The 13,233-nt window shown below is 36.3% G+C and overlaps 2 protein-coding genes across 3 annotated transcripts in view; one reads left to right on the top strand and one right to left on the bottom strand.

Annotated features, from left to right (window-relative positions):
- The window catches only part of LOC111515361 (glutathione hydrolase 1 proenzyme), a 51,001-nt gene extending 40,299 nt beyond the window's left edge, over window positions 1–10,702 (bottom strand). Inside the window, exon 1 of the mRNA XM_074184654.1 lies at window positions 10,507–10,702. The gene's annotated coding sequence lies outside the window, so the exon portion shown is untranslated. The remainder of the gene's footprint in view (window positions 1–10,506) is intronic.
- The window catches only part of LOC111516143 (uncharacterized), a 752,250-nt gene that overhangs the window by 393,194 nt on the left and 345,823 nt on the right, over window positions 1–13,233 (top strand). The window lies entirely within an intron of this gene.

Below are 13,233 nucleotides of genomic sequence, written 5' to 3'. Positions count from 1 at the left end.
GTTTTTATCACGAATACATTTTACAACATTCAGTAGTTTTCCTTTCTCTACATTATGAACTAATACGAGCTGTCTGTCTGTCTATAAGTTAGCCTTTGCGACGAAAACTTCATAAATAAGCTCTGAAATGAATATATTTTCATTATTCATTCCATGCTGACCGTCCTCATCTTGAACCCACATTTTAAATGAGTTGAAACAGAGATTCCCAATATTTTGCTGTTTGCGGCGCCCACAGTACATCAATTTTTTCTAAATGGTTGACTTTCTTGAAAAATTATAAAACCTTTGGATGCAAATTGGAACTGAAACAGTAAAAGTTTCGAAAGGGGCTACATTCTTGGAATTTTCTAAGCATACTTTTTGGCGCACAAATTCGGGAATTGGAAATTCCAAGAAAATGGCCGAATTGGTAAATTCAATATTTCGGGGCGCCCTCATCAGCATCTCGGCGTCCCGGGAAGCCGCGGCACAACATTTGGGGATTACTGGGTTGAGAGGTTATTCGTAGGTGTTCAAGAAGTCGACATAATGGCGAATGCTTCAATGTTATTCAACTGACTCGTTTGGTCGCCTTCGCCAGTATTAGATCTTCATCGTATTTTAATTATATTTTACACGAGGCAAACTAAATGAACACTGTGTTTGTCATTTCAAAAATCACAAAGTACTGCACATGTCTCAGTTTAGTGAACCGTTTCCAGTTTATTTTATATTTTTTCATTGAAAAATTATTGAAAAACAAAATTCCATCAATAATTGTACATGATCCTGTGAATCAGTGATGTTTCAATTCACCTCTTCAAGTTTTCATAAATTGACATTCCATCTCAGACAAAAGTTATTTCCTTATCCTATATTCAATATGAATTTCTACGAAATAAATAGGTTATCATTCGAACAAGTTAATCAGGTCAGCTGTGCAGGTATGTGATACATTATAAAGTGGTTTCCAGCAACAGATTCAAAATTAAAAAAATTAAAGCAAAGAACTTCACAATCAGAGAATTAGGGTTGAACTGGTTGCCAATTCCAATGGCTCTAGATCCTTTCGGTTCGTAGCTAAAGCTGTTAGCAAACATTACAAAATCCACAATTCCACCACTAATACAAGAGATAGTTCAATTGCAACAACAGCCATAGAAAAAGCAAATCTGCTAGCTGAACAATTTGCGTCCTACTCCACTCCACTCCTACTCCAATTTACACCACCCACTATTCACACACCAGAATCCACAATGGCGAAAATTACTTTTCGTTTTCGACAACGACGTCTAGTCAGGTAAATTATAAAACGGCTTGATATCAACAAGGCGTCGTCTATTCCTGATGATGTGTGCGCGTCATCGTACTGAAAAAATTATTAATGAACTCGCACCAGTATTTTGCAGATTTTTCAACCTGTCTTACAAGGAAGGGGTTTCTCCTTCTTGCTGACAGATTGCTCGCGTTCAGCTCATTCTTGAAAAGGACAAGAAAAATCTTCCAAACAACTATAGACCAGTCACTCTGCTATCAGTTATATCAAAAATCATGGAGAAAGCCACCATATCCTTAAATATTTGGAAGGCTTCAACATCTTGAACGATCATCAATATGGCTTTCGGAAACAATGATCAACAGGCGACCTTCCATCGTATGTCACCCATCCATTCTTGGAATAACGTAAATGAGAAACATGGAGAGTCAAGAGCTGTTGTGCTTGATATTCCTAAGGCATTTGACCGTGTGTGGCAAGAGGGTTTGCTAGTCAAACTTCGATGCTATGGCTTGTTAGATCATTTCTGTGTATGGCTCTCCAGCTTCCTGAAAAAACGTTTCCTGCAAGTAGCCGTCGATGGATATCTCTCGAATACTTTTACCATCGCTGGTGTTCCCCAGGGATCCATATTGTCTCCAACCCTCTCAACCCTATTTTATGGTGTATCAACGACGTATTGGACAAAACCAAGAATCCAATTTATTACTATGCTGACGACTCCACACTTGTCCCGTCATTTCATTTGGATTCCAGGAAATCGGCTGTAGATGCACATCTTCATCGGCAGCAGGAGGTAATTTCGACTTGGAGGAAAGTAACCAGGTTTACTTCAATGTCATGAAAACTGAGGCATCGGTTTTCCACAAAAAGATAAATGTCTGGTTACTGAAATATTTGAAAAAAGGATGAGTACATGAAAAATATCAATACTAATATTTCTAGTACGGAGGGTGCTTTGATCAAAGTTTCCTAGAAGTTGACAAGGAATTGTGGTCAGAAGATTCATCTGATGGAGCAGGCACAGTCTCCTTAAAAAGTCAGATTCAGAGTTTTGCCCCTCGATTTATGGGTCATGCGCATCAAGACGCCCAAGAAAAATTGAGAGACAGCGGAAAAGCACAAAAGTCATGGTAGATTGTAGATAATTTCGGTGGTCAATTGAAATCCACGATGGAATGGACACTCATCTATAACCTTATATCCTTTCTGAGATTTGTCACTCCCCATACCACAAAGGCCAATTAAGTTTATCACAGTGCTTGGATTTCTTCACAAGAGAGGAAACTTTATGGACATGAAAAACCGACGTGTTCAAGTTGCAAGGAAAGAAGAAAATGTATAAAGTCCCTATTGATCCATAAGTTTTCCCGTATTTCAGACATTCATTTCAAAAGATTTCCTCTCATGGAAAGATTTAGAGGCAAGGTATATGTTGCCATGTAATTTCCTCTGGATGGATTAGATATGAACAATTAGGCAGCAAACAATGTGACTCCTTGTCGTTATAATCTATATGCACTTTCGAATCACAGTGGGACATTATACAGCATTCTGTAGATATGCTTATACTGGCACGTGGCACGAATACAATGATTCACACGTGTCATCAATTTCACCAAAATCGCTTGTGAGTGGAGTTGCATACATCCTTTTGAGAAAAGGAGGAAACGAGTTCGCACTTTTTGAGCGTTTTAAAAAGTTATTTTTGAACCGTTGATTTAAATGTTATAATGAATTATATGTTATTGTACAATTGAAAAAATTGCTTAACGACATCATGTAGTAATAAGCTGAAAATAAACAAACAATAAAAATTGTATAAAGAATATATCGCGATACATTAGAATATTAATTGAGCTATGGAGATACAAAAATAAATGACATTGAAAAAGCTGTGTAAGTGTGATACAATAATCTACTCTATTTGAATGTTATAAGTTTCTGACTCGTTACAAAACATGGAAAATGAGAGAAGGCTAATAATACTAGTATAAGAACCGAAATATGTTGATGAAAAAAGTGAGAACAATATCAAATAATGTAGGATTTGAACAATGAACTGAAGTATAGAAATAAAAGGTTGCTAATTCGTAATGGAAACAAATCATAGTGAATTGAAATAAAAATATATGAATGAAAAAATGTTAACATTCGTTTTAATTTGAATTTTCATATATCGTCGTCGTACTGTTCGTTGATAATTATTTTTCAATCCACATACTTTTTCTTCTACATTTCATATTCATTCATAGTTTTCAGTTTTTCAACCAAGATATTCGTAAGAACGACTATTTCTGACTCAGTATTTCAATAATCCGTTTATTTATTTTTCATTCCATTTCCCTTGGTTGAAGTGGACTGAAATTTTTCGATTCCTCAAATTATTATTACTGTTCCAATTCTAAATAATTTATAATCGATTAAAAGACAACACAAAATTTGCGAGTAAATAAATTCTGTGAGAAATTCAATCCATTTCAGCGACGGCTTCTCTGATGCAAATTCAGTTAAATTCTAAATTGATTAGAGCTTGATACCACTCGGCAATGGAATAATAAGAGGCATCGTATTCTGAAAACAATCCCAAGAGGTCATCTTGTCTCCAATTTCGTAATATAACCTTACTATCTGAGAGCTTCTCAGGCCAGGTTATTGTTTCATAAATCCCCACATATCTACTCTCTTCTGTTGATAATCTCTGAAAACATTATTTTGATATCTCGTTTTTTTGATGATTCCAAATTATGTGTACAGAGTGAACCAAATTGGACACTTTCAGAAGGTAACTTCTATTTTCAAATTAGATAGATGAAAACTGATGACTGTGTCTGGGCTTCAAATTTTATAACAAACTCAATGGTGGAAACCGCATTTCGATATCTGTCATCATTTCTGAGTTACAGCAAATTTTTTCTTAAATGTTAATTTTCGAAAAGTTTTCATTTATGATGCACTGTTTGGAACCTTTGATGTAGTAATGAATATTACTGGAATTTTTTCCCCACACCAAATCGTTATTTTCAACACCTCGACACCTGTTTCGATCACCAAGTGATCATCTTTAAAGAGGAAGATTAAAACTAGATACTAACGCAAAGCTAACCCTATTTATGCTATATAGATATCCCATACAGGTAAACCATCCAGGTGTACCACCCATAGAGGTATACCTAAATTAATTTTACAATTTTTCCTTATCTATTATTTTACAATATATGTTTAACTGTTATAGCTGTATATAAAACAATTTTCAGCTATATAAAAATTAATTTCACAATATTGCCTATCTAAATTTATTTTTGCATGTGTCCTTATGTAGTAATCAGTAAACCCAACAATATTATTTTAACAAGCTATATAGTATGCTCTTTGGTATAGGTCCGTCATCGTTATTCATAATATTATTATGTTTACTCTCATAGGCATCTATTTGCCTGTTGTTGTTAACTTGTCTAACTAATCTTATTGAACTGAAGTCTATGGAATGGTTTTGTTGCAAAATATGATGGGTGACTGCTGATTTTTCAGGTCTTCCATATTTTAAGTGTGCTATGTGTTCCTTATATCTTCCTTTAATAGATCTTTTTGTCTGTCCCTAATATTTTGCATCGCAGTCCTTACATTCAATTTCGTAAATTCCAGACTTTTCCGAATTCTCGACTTTGTCGTTTGGACTTCCCAAAAGGCTCTGTAGTGTATGACTTCTTTTAAAAACCACCTTCATACCTAGTTCCTTGAAAATCTTCCCAAAGTTTCTCGTATATTGGTGGTGTGTAACAGAGATGTATTTCTTCTTGGTATTTGTCCTTTCTTCTTCTGGAAGAAGAAGTTTAGGTTAAGAATGAAGTTTAGGTTAAGAATGAACGAATGGACAAAAACCAAGATGAATAAATCTCAGTTCCATACCACCAATATACGAGGAACTTTGGAAAGAAATTCAAGGAACTAGGTATGAAGGTATTTTTTAAAACAAGTCATACACTACAGAGCCTTTTGGGAAGTCCAAACGACAAAATCGAGAATTCGGAAAAGTCTGGAATTTACGAAATTGAATGTAAGGACTGCGATGCAAAATATTATGGACAGACAAAAAGATCTATCAAAGTAAGTTATAAGGAACACATAGCGCACTTAAAATATGGAAGACCTGAAAAATCAGCAGTCGCCCCTCATATTTTGCAACAAAACCATTCCATAGACTTCAGTTCATTAAGATTAGTTAGACAAGTTAACAACAACAGGCAACTAGATGCCTATGAGAGTGTAGAAATAGGTAAACACAATAATATTATGAATAACGATGACGGAACTATACCAAAGAGCATACTATATAGCTTGTTAAAATAAAATAATATTGTTGGGTTTACTGATTACTACATAAGGACACATTGCAAAAATAAATTTGGATAGGCAATATTGTGAAATTAATTTTTATATAGCTGAGAATTGTTTCATATACAGCTATAACAGTTAAACATATATTGTAAAATAATAGATAAGGAAAAATTGTAAAATTAATTTGGTTTGCCTGTATGGGATATCTATTCAGGGTGTAACTAAATAAGTGTAAAACATTCAAAGATGTAATTCCTCATCGAAAAAAAGATGGGATCGTTCATATAAAGAAATTTCATTAGAGCATCCCTTGTTAAGATACAGCCCCTGAAGGTGGTACATGAAATTTGTATAACAATTTTTTTCACAAGTACTAAAAAGGTTACAATATTGAAATTAATCTGACGTTTTGTACTACCAAAAAACATTCAGCCAGAAATTTATTTGCTTTACCCCTTGGTTGTAAGAGGTGGAAAACGCAAAACCTAAAATTTATTTCCAATGTAACTTTTTGTCTTATTTATTTACCATTTAAAAATGTATTTCCGATAGCCTATTTCATTCGAAACAAAAAATCTCTCTTGGGTTTTTTGCCCAAAATGAACCAGTTCGCAGCAAAAAATTATTTTATTTATGAAGATGTATCTCTGAGTGAGATACATCGTCATAAATGCAAAAATACGAAACTAATCTATCTAGTAGGTCGCTATTAGCGATAGTGACAATTACACTTGTATCACGCTGTCAGTTTGTGAATTTCCGAAATTGAATTAATACTAATTGTGCGTTGTTGTTCTGTTCTTAATTTGTTACTTTAATAATTCACTTGTTATTAAAATGGCATACACAAATGAGGAAATGGCTGAAATGCATTACGTTTACGGTCTGTCACAGGGAAATGAGTTAGAAGCTTCTAGAAGATATGCTGAAATGTATCCTCAACGGCATCATCCTTCACATAGGATATTTTGTCGACTTCATCAACGATTACGAGAATATGGTTCATTCGACAAAAGAACGCAGGATTGTGGTCGCCATCGAGAAGTGCGAACACCACAGCTTGACGAAGCAGTACTCAATTTGATTGAAGAACAACCTACTACCAGTACTAGAAACATTGCTTTCCAGCTAAATGTTGATCATATGACGGTATTTCGAATTTCAAAGGAACATCTCTTATACCCTTACCATCTGCAACGAGTACAGGCACTGTTACCGCGAGACTTTCCGAACCGTCTTGAATTTTGTAATTGGATGCTGGAAAGGAATTATAAGAACTTGTGACTTTTTGAAAACGATAGAATTCACAGACGAATGTAGTTTTTCTCTGGACAGGATTATCAATTTTCATAAATACCTTATATGTGCTCATGAAAACCCTCACGCTATTCTCGAAACTAACCATTAAGAACAGTTTTCTCTTAACGTGTGGCTCGGAGTTATTGGGGATGATTTAATTGTGCCTCATTTTCTACCTCCCCGATTAAATGGTGAGGCATACATTCAATTTTTAAGAGAAGTGCACCCAGTACTGCTGAAGGAAGTTCCTTTGGGCGTCAGAAGGAATATGTTTTTTATACATGATGGGGCTCCCGCCCATGTTAGTTGAGTACCACGTCAGTATTTAACTGAAACATATGCAAATCAGTGGATAGGTCAAGGAGGACCACAGAACTGGCCCGATCGATCCCCGTATCTCAATCCTCTCGATTTCTCTATTTGGGGCCATCTACAGCATTTGGTTTATCGTACTCCTGTTCGCGATGTAGAGGACTTTAGAAACCACATCATCGATGCGTGCAGGGTAATCAGAGAGACTCCAGGAATATTTGAGTAAATATGTGGCTCAATGCGCCGACGTCTAGACACATGCGTAATGTCTGAAGGCAGACATATTGAACATTCACTATGATTTCTACATGTTATTTGTTTTGTTATTAATAAATTTGTTTTGTTTATTATCCTTTAATCGTTTAATGCAGGTACTAACTACAAAATAACAATAAATCCAGTTCGCATTTATGACGATGTATCTCTGTAGTTATTCGTAAAATAATTTTTTGCTGCGAACTGGTTTATTTTGGGCAAACAACCCAAAAGACATTTTTTGTTTAGAATAAAACAGGCTATCGGAAATTGATTTTTAAATGGTAAACAAATAATGAGACAAAAAGTTACATTTGAAATAAATTTTAGGGGTTGCGTTTTCCACCCCTTACAACCATGGAGTTAACCAAATAAATTACTGACTAAGTGTCTTTTTGGTAGTACAAAACGTCAAGTTAATTTCAATATTGTAACTTTCCCAGTGCTTGTGAAAAAAATTGTTATACAAATTTTATGTACCCCCTTTAAGGGGCTGTATCTTAACAAGGGATGCTTTAATGAAGATTCTTTATATGAAAAATCCTATCTTTTTTTCGATGAGGAATCACCTTAAATGTTTTACACTGATTCAGTTACACCCTGTATTTCTGGTTTTAATTTGATTTCTTAATTTTCATTGCTTTCAACAAATTCATTAGATCTCCTTTATTACATATGTGTAGGATTTTGAGATTATCTTTACTTATCTTGTGTTTTGATTCTTAAAGATGTTCATACATTGTAGATTCAAAACAGTTGTGTTCACGCAGTGTTACTTCAAAATTTCTATCGGTTTGGCCTGTGTATACTGAATAGCATTCGCCACACTCTATTCTACATATATCTGATTTTTTTTAATTCTATCTCGTTTGGGTTTTGCATTAAACGAAGTTCTGCCTAAATTATTATCACTTATGAAAGCTCTTGACATTTTGTATTTAGAGAAGTAATTTTGAATATTTTCTGAATGTTCACCTGAGTAGTTAGTGCTATTATACTCAACTATATGGTGTTCTCTGCAGTTTGGTATAATTTTATCTGATTTCTCTACTAGAAATGATACTATCATCTAAAACTCTGCTCAGCAGGATATCCAGGCCAAACCGGTAGAAATTTTGACGTAAGGCTCCGTGAACACGTCTGTTTGGACAAAAAATCTACAATTTATGAACATCTTCAAGAATTGAAACACAAGATAATCAAAGATAACCTCAATATTCCACACACATGTAATAAAGGGAAAAAATGAATTTGTTGGAAGCCATGGAAATTAACAAATCAATTAAAAATCTAAAATATATACTCCTAAACGAACAACTCGATTTATGTAGGTATCCACTCTTGTGGATACAAGTTTAACTTGTTTCCAAGTTTAACAACTCCTATAATCTTTAGTGTTGAATTTTAAAGTTGGCACCCTGGTTCGTTCAATTAGCTGTCCTTCCTTCTTACCTAAAAACTCCCGATATAACCGAGTTTTCAAATTTCACATTCCAGTTTTATACTTGATAATGGGCTTAAAACTGAAACCGATCGTATTAATAAAATTAACTAGTGGTAGTTAGACAAAAGTGTTTTTATTCATTTCATTAAAGAGCTCAAGGACATACCAGACAGTGCATATTATAACTGCTTGGAATATTGGGAGAAGGGCAAAATAGAAATTTATGAATAAATAAATATTTAAAAAATAAAAATAAAATTCACCAAATTTTTTAAATGAACAACGTACCTACGCGACTTATTGGTGATGTATCCTGGTCAAGTAGGTTGACTATTGTTGACAAATAGGAGGATATTCATTTACGTACTCTGTAAATATATTCAAATATTGTACTTTCAAACGAATTTTCCTAATGGGATTTGTTGTTGTTCAGGTAATGAAATTTACTAAATTCAATAATTAATGTCACTGTTTTTCGAGTTTGAAAGCTATGGATTTTTTGAATTTCTTCCTGACGTTTCGCTGGCGCGAGTGGCTAGCTTCTTCAGAGGTTTAACCATCATGGCTTGCTGTCCGATGACTAACTTTTAGGCTTCGTAAAACGTATTTATGCCTTGTCAGGTACCGTTGTATCGGTACCTGATGTATTTTTACCTGTACCTGCACTTGTACCTGTACTTTTACCTGCACTTGTACCTGTACTTGAACCTGTAACATTAACAATATTGCTGCCTGTTGTCATTCTGTTCATTATTCTCAAAATGGGGTTCCATATTCGATTGAGGTTCACCTCTTTTTCTTTTCTGTTGAAATTCCTTGTGTGTTTGTGAGTTTCACAGAAAAGAAGAAGCGGTGAACCTCTATCGAATATGGAACCCCATTTCAAGGAATTCGAGAATAACAAACAGAATGACAACAGGCAGCAAGATTGTTAATGTTCCAGGTTCAAGTGCAGGTACGAATACAGGTACAAGTACAGTTGCAAGTGCAGGGACAAGTGCAGGTACAAATACAGCTGATTACCTGACAAGGCATAAATACGTTTTACGAAGCCTAAAAGGTAGTCATCGGACAGCAAGCCATGATGGTTAAACTTCTGAAGAAGCTAGCCACTCGCGCCAGTGAAACGTCAGGAAGAAATTCCAAAAATCCACGGCTTTCAAACTCGAAAAACAGTGACACTGAAAACCTCAGCCGCGATAATTAATAATTCGTTATCATATCGTCCTACGGACTCGTGATTTTATCGTGTTTTCTTCTCTCATAATCTGTTTTAAATCTGTTTAAATCTGTTTAAAATCTGTTTTCCGTTAATCAGCTGTCGCCCCCATACGAACGTCAACTCTCAAAAGTTGAGAAACTTGTGCGCGCTAAGTACTAACGAGGTCTTACCTTTTAAAGTGTGATTCCTAACACGTTAATATTACTAAATAACATAGTTTTCGTTGAAATCTGAAAATTCATCGATAAAATTCACAGGTCTTGTGATATTACTTTGATAAATAATATATCGAAACAATTCTTGGCAAAAGTTCCACTAATTCGACTGTTAACTCGTACCTTGCTAATAAGATACGTTAAAATTAACAATATCACTCACCTCACTAACTTTTTCGATACGAGACTTCATAAGCAACAATTAGAACTATATTTAACTATGAGGTAGATGGATGTTTCGTTGATCATGTCTTTCATACTATTAACGTTATTCAACTGTCAATCAAGGTCGAGTGATAAACCTCCCACTCATTTTAGATTGATAGTTTTAATAATTGTCACACGTGTTACTCGACAATCATAATCACACTCGGGCTCTAGCATCACAAGACAAATGAAATGATTTGAGTAGCCCCACAACACATATTCACTTAGTCCAGTCAACAAATCCAGAAATGTTACATCTACATGAATATTAATACATTTCAACAACAGTCTTTTTTTATACAAAACTGTCGATACTGATGCAATTCATATTTTTTATCTGTACATTTTTTTGCTTGGTGGTTTTTTCTTCCTCCATAATAATGAGTGATTTTTTTGCTGGTATCTTTTTGTCAACATAGTTTTTGACAGATCACGCGTGAATCGTGTCTTGTGTCATTGTCAGAATTGTTCAGCTTGGTCTATAATTTACCCATGAATCGACTTACGAATGAACAACGCTTGCAAATTATTGAATTTTATTATCAAAATTCATGATCGGTGAAGGAAGTGCATCGAACACTTCTTCCAATTTGTTGGCAGTTTCGTTGGCCTACTGAGGGAGCTATTCGGAAGCTTGTGACTAAATTTCGAACCCAGTTTACATTGTTGGACATTACACCTCCAACACGCACACGTAGAGTGAGGACCGAAGAAAATATTGCGGCTGTATTCGCCAGTGTTCGTGATGACCGTGAAACGTCGATTCGCCGCCGTTCGCAGCAATTGAGCCTCTGTTACTCCACTACGTGGAAAATTTTGCGAAAGGATTTGGGTGTGAAACCTGAAAACAGCTGGTGCAAGAATTGAAGCCACACGACCTCACACAACGTCTAACATTCGGTGAATAGACGCTGGCAAAGTTGTAGGAAGATCCACATTTCTAGCGAAAAATTGTGTTCAGCGACGAAGCTCATTTCTGGTTGAATGGATACGTTAATAAGCAAAATTGCCGCATCTGGTGTGAAGACCAGCCACAAGCATTGCAAGAGCTACCGATGCATCCCGAATAAGCGCTACCGTGTGATAATTGACGACTTTTTGTTGCCCAAAATGAAAAAATTGGACATGCCTGACATGTGGTTTCAACAAGACGGTTCCACATACCACACGGCATGCGAAACAATGGCCCAATTAAGAGCCGCCTTCGTTGAACAGTTTATCTCACGCTTGGGGCCCATCAATTGGCCGCCTAGATCGTGTGATTTAACGCCTTTGCCGAAATTGGACATTGCGCATGGGCCATCTAAAGGGGAGCCTCGGACAACATTTGCATAAAATCATCTTCAAATATTGAATCATATCGATCGTTCTATCGATTCCAATAAAGATTTCATCAATTTTTTCAAATTTTTTGAGTTGTTTTGAAAATCAAATCCTATACCTCTTGAAAAATCACCCGTTACAACCACAAGTTTATCCCACAAGCAACTACGACTCTTCAAGGCGAGGCTATCAGGTTCAGGGTCTCCAAGGGCTGGCCTCAAGGTGGGGTACTATCTCCCCTTCTGTGGTCGCTCCTGGTGGATAGTCTGCTTGATGCCCTCGACAGAAGAAAAGTTGATCTGCAAGCTTATGCAGATGACCTTGTCATCCTGGCAAGGTCCACGTCGGGAAGGGTAGCTTGTAATATCATCCAAAGCGCATTGGACGTTGTTCACAGTTGGTGCCTGAGGGAGCAGATGTCTGTCAACCCCAGCAAAACTGTGTTAGTTCCCTTCAACAAGTGGAGAAAATTGGACGATGTAACGCCACTTTCTCTCAATGGTGTGGTCATTCCATTTGGAACAGAGGTGAAATATTTTGGCATTGTCCTTGATAAAAGACTCACCTGGAATGCTCACTTGGAAAACGTTTTACACAAAGCCAGACTGTCTCTATGGACATGTCGAAGGATTTGTAGTGAAACTTGGGGTTTAGGTCCCAAACAAATCCATTGGATTTATGTGATGATTGTCAGACCAATGATCACGTATGGTGCAATTGCTTGGTGGCCGAAGGCTCTACAGAAAACGGCCCAAGCGAAGCTCTCTGGCTTACAGATACAGGCTTGTCTGGCTATCAGTGGTGCCATCAGTACCACACCATCAACGGCCATGGAGATCCTTCTAGATCTACCTCCTCTCCACATTTTTCTGAAAAGATAGGCTAGATGGACTGCATACAGACTTGTGCACATTGCTAATCGCACAAATCAATTCAATGCAGAGTGCAACAGACTGTTGGTTGACAGCCTCCAACTGTCAACTACGAACTGCCTTATAACTATTATATATAACCCGAGTAGAGAGGACTGGATCCTGCGGGAGAAGGAAATATTAAGAGCAGAGAGTTGTTGGTTCACAGATGGATCAAAAACACCTTCCGGTTCTGGTGCAGGTGTTTTCAGTCGCAGACCCAGGACAGAGATATCTACCTGCCTAGGAACTTATGGGACTGTATTCCAAGCAGAAATTTACGCTATTGAATTGTGTGTGGAGAGATTGGATAAATCCAACCTCACTTACAAGTCAATAAAAATATTCTCGGACAGTCAAGCGGCGTTGGAAGCTCTTAAAACCGCATGGGAGTTGACGCTCAGATCTTCCACCATCCCACGCATATGATGCATATGTATATGACGATT

This window comes from Leptinotarsa decemlineata, unplaced genomic scaffold (assembly GCF_025532065.1).
Source record: "Leptinotarsa decemlineata unplaced genomic scaffold, Ldec_3_MD MMD2_tig00026358_RagTag_RagTag, whole genome shotgun sequence".
Classification (NCBI taxonomy): domain Eukaryota; kingdom Metazoa; phylum Arthropoda; class Insecta; order Coleoptera; family Chrysomelidae; genus Leptinotarsa; species Leptinotarsa decemlineata.
Note: the sequence above shows the minus strand (reverse complement) of the source record. Positions and strands in the feature narration are given on the sequence as shown.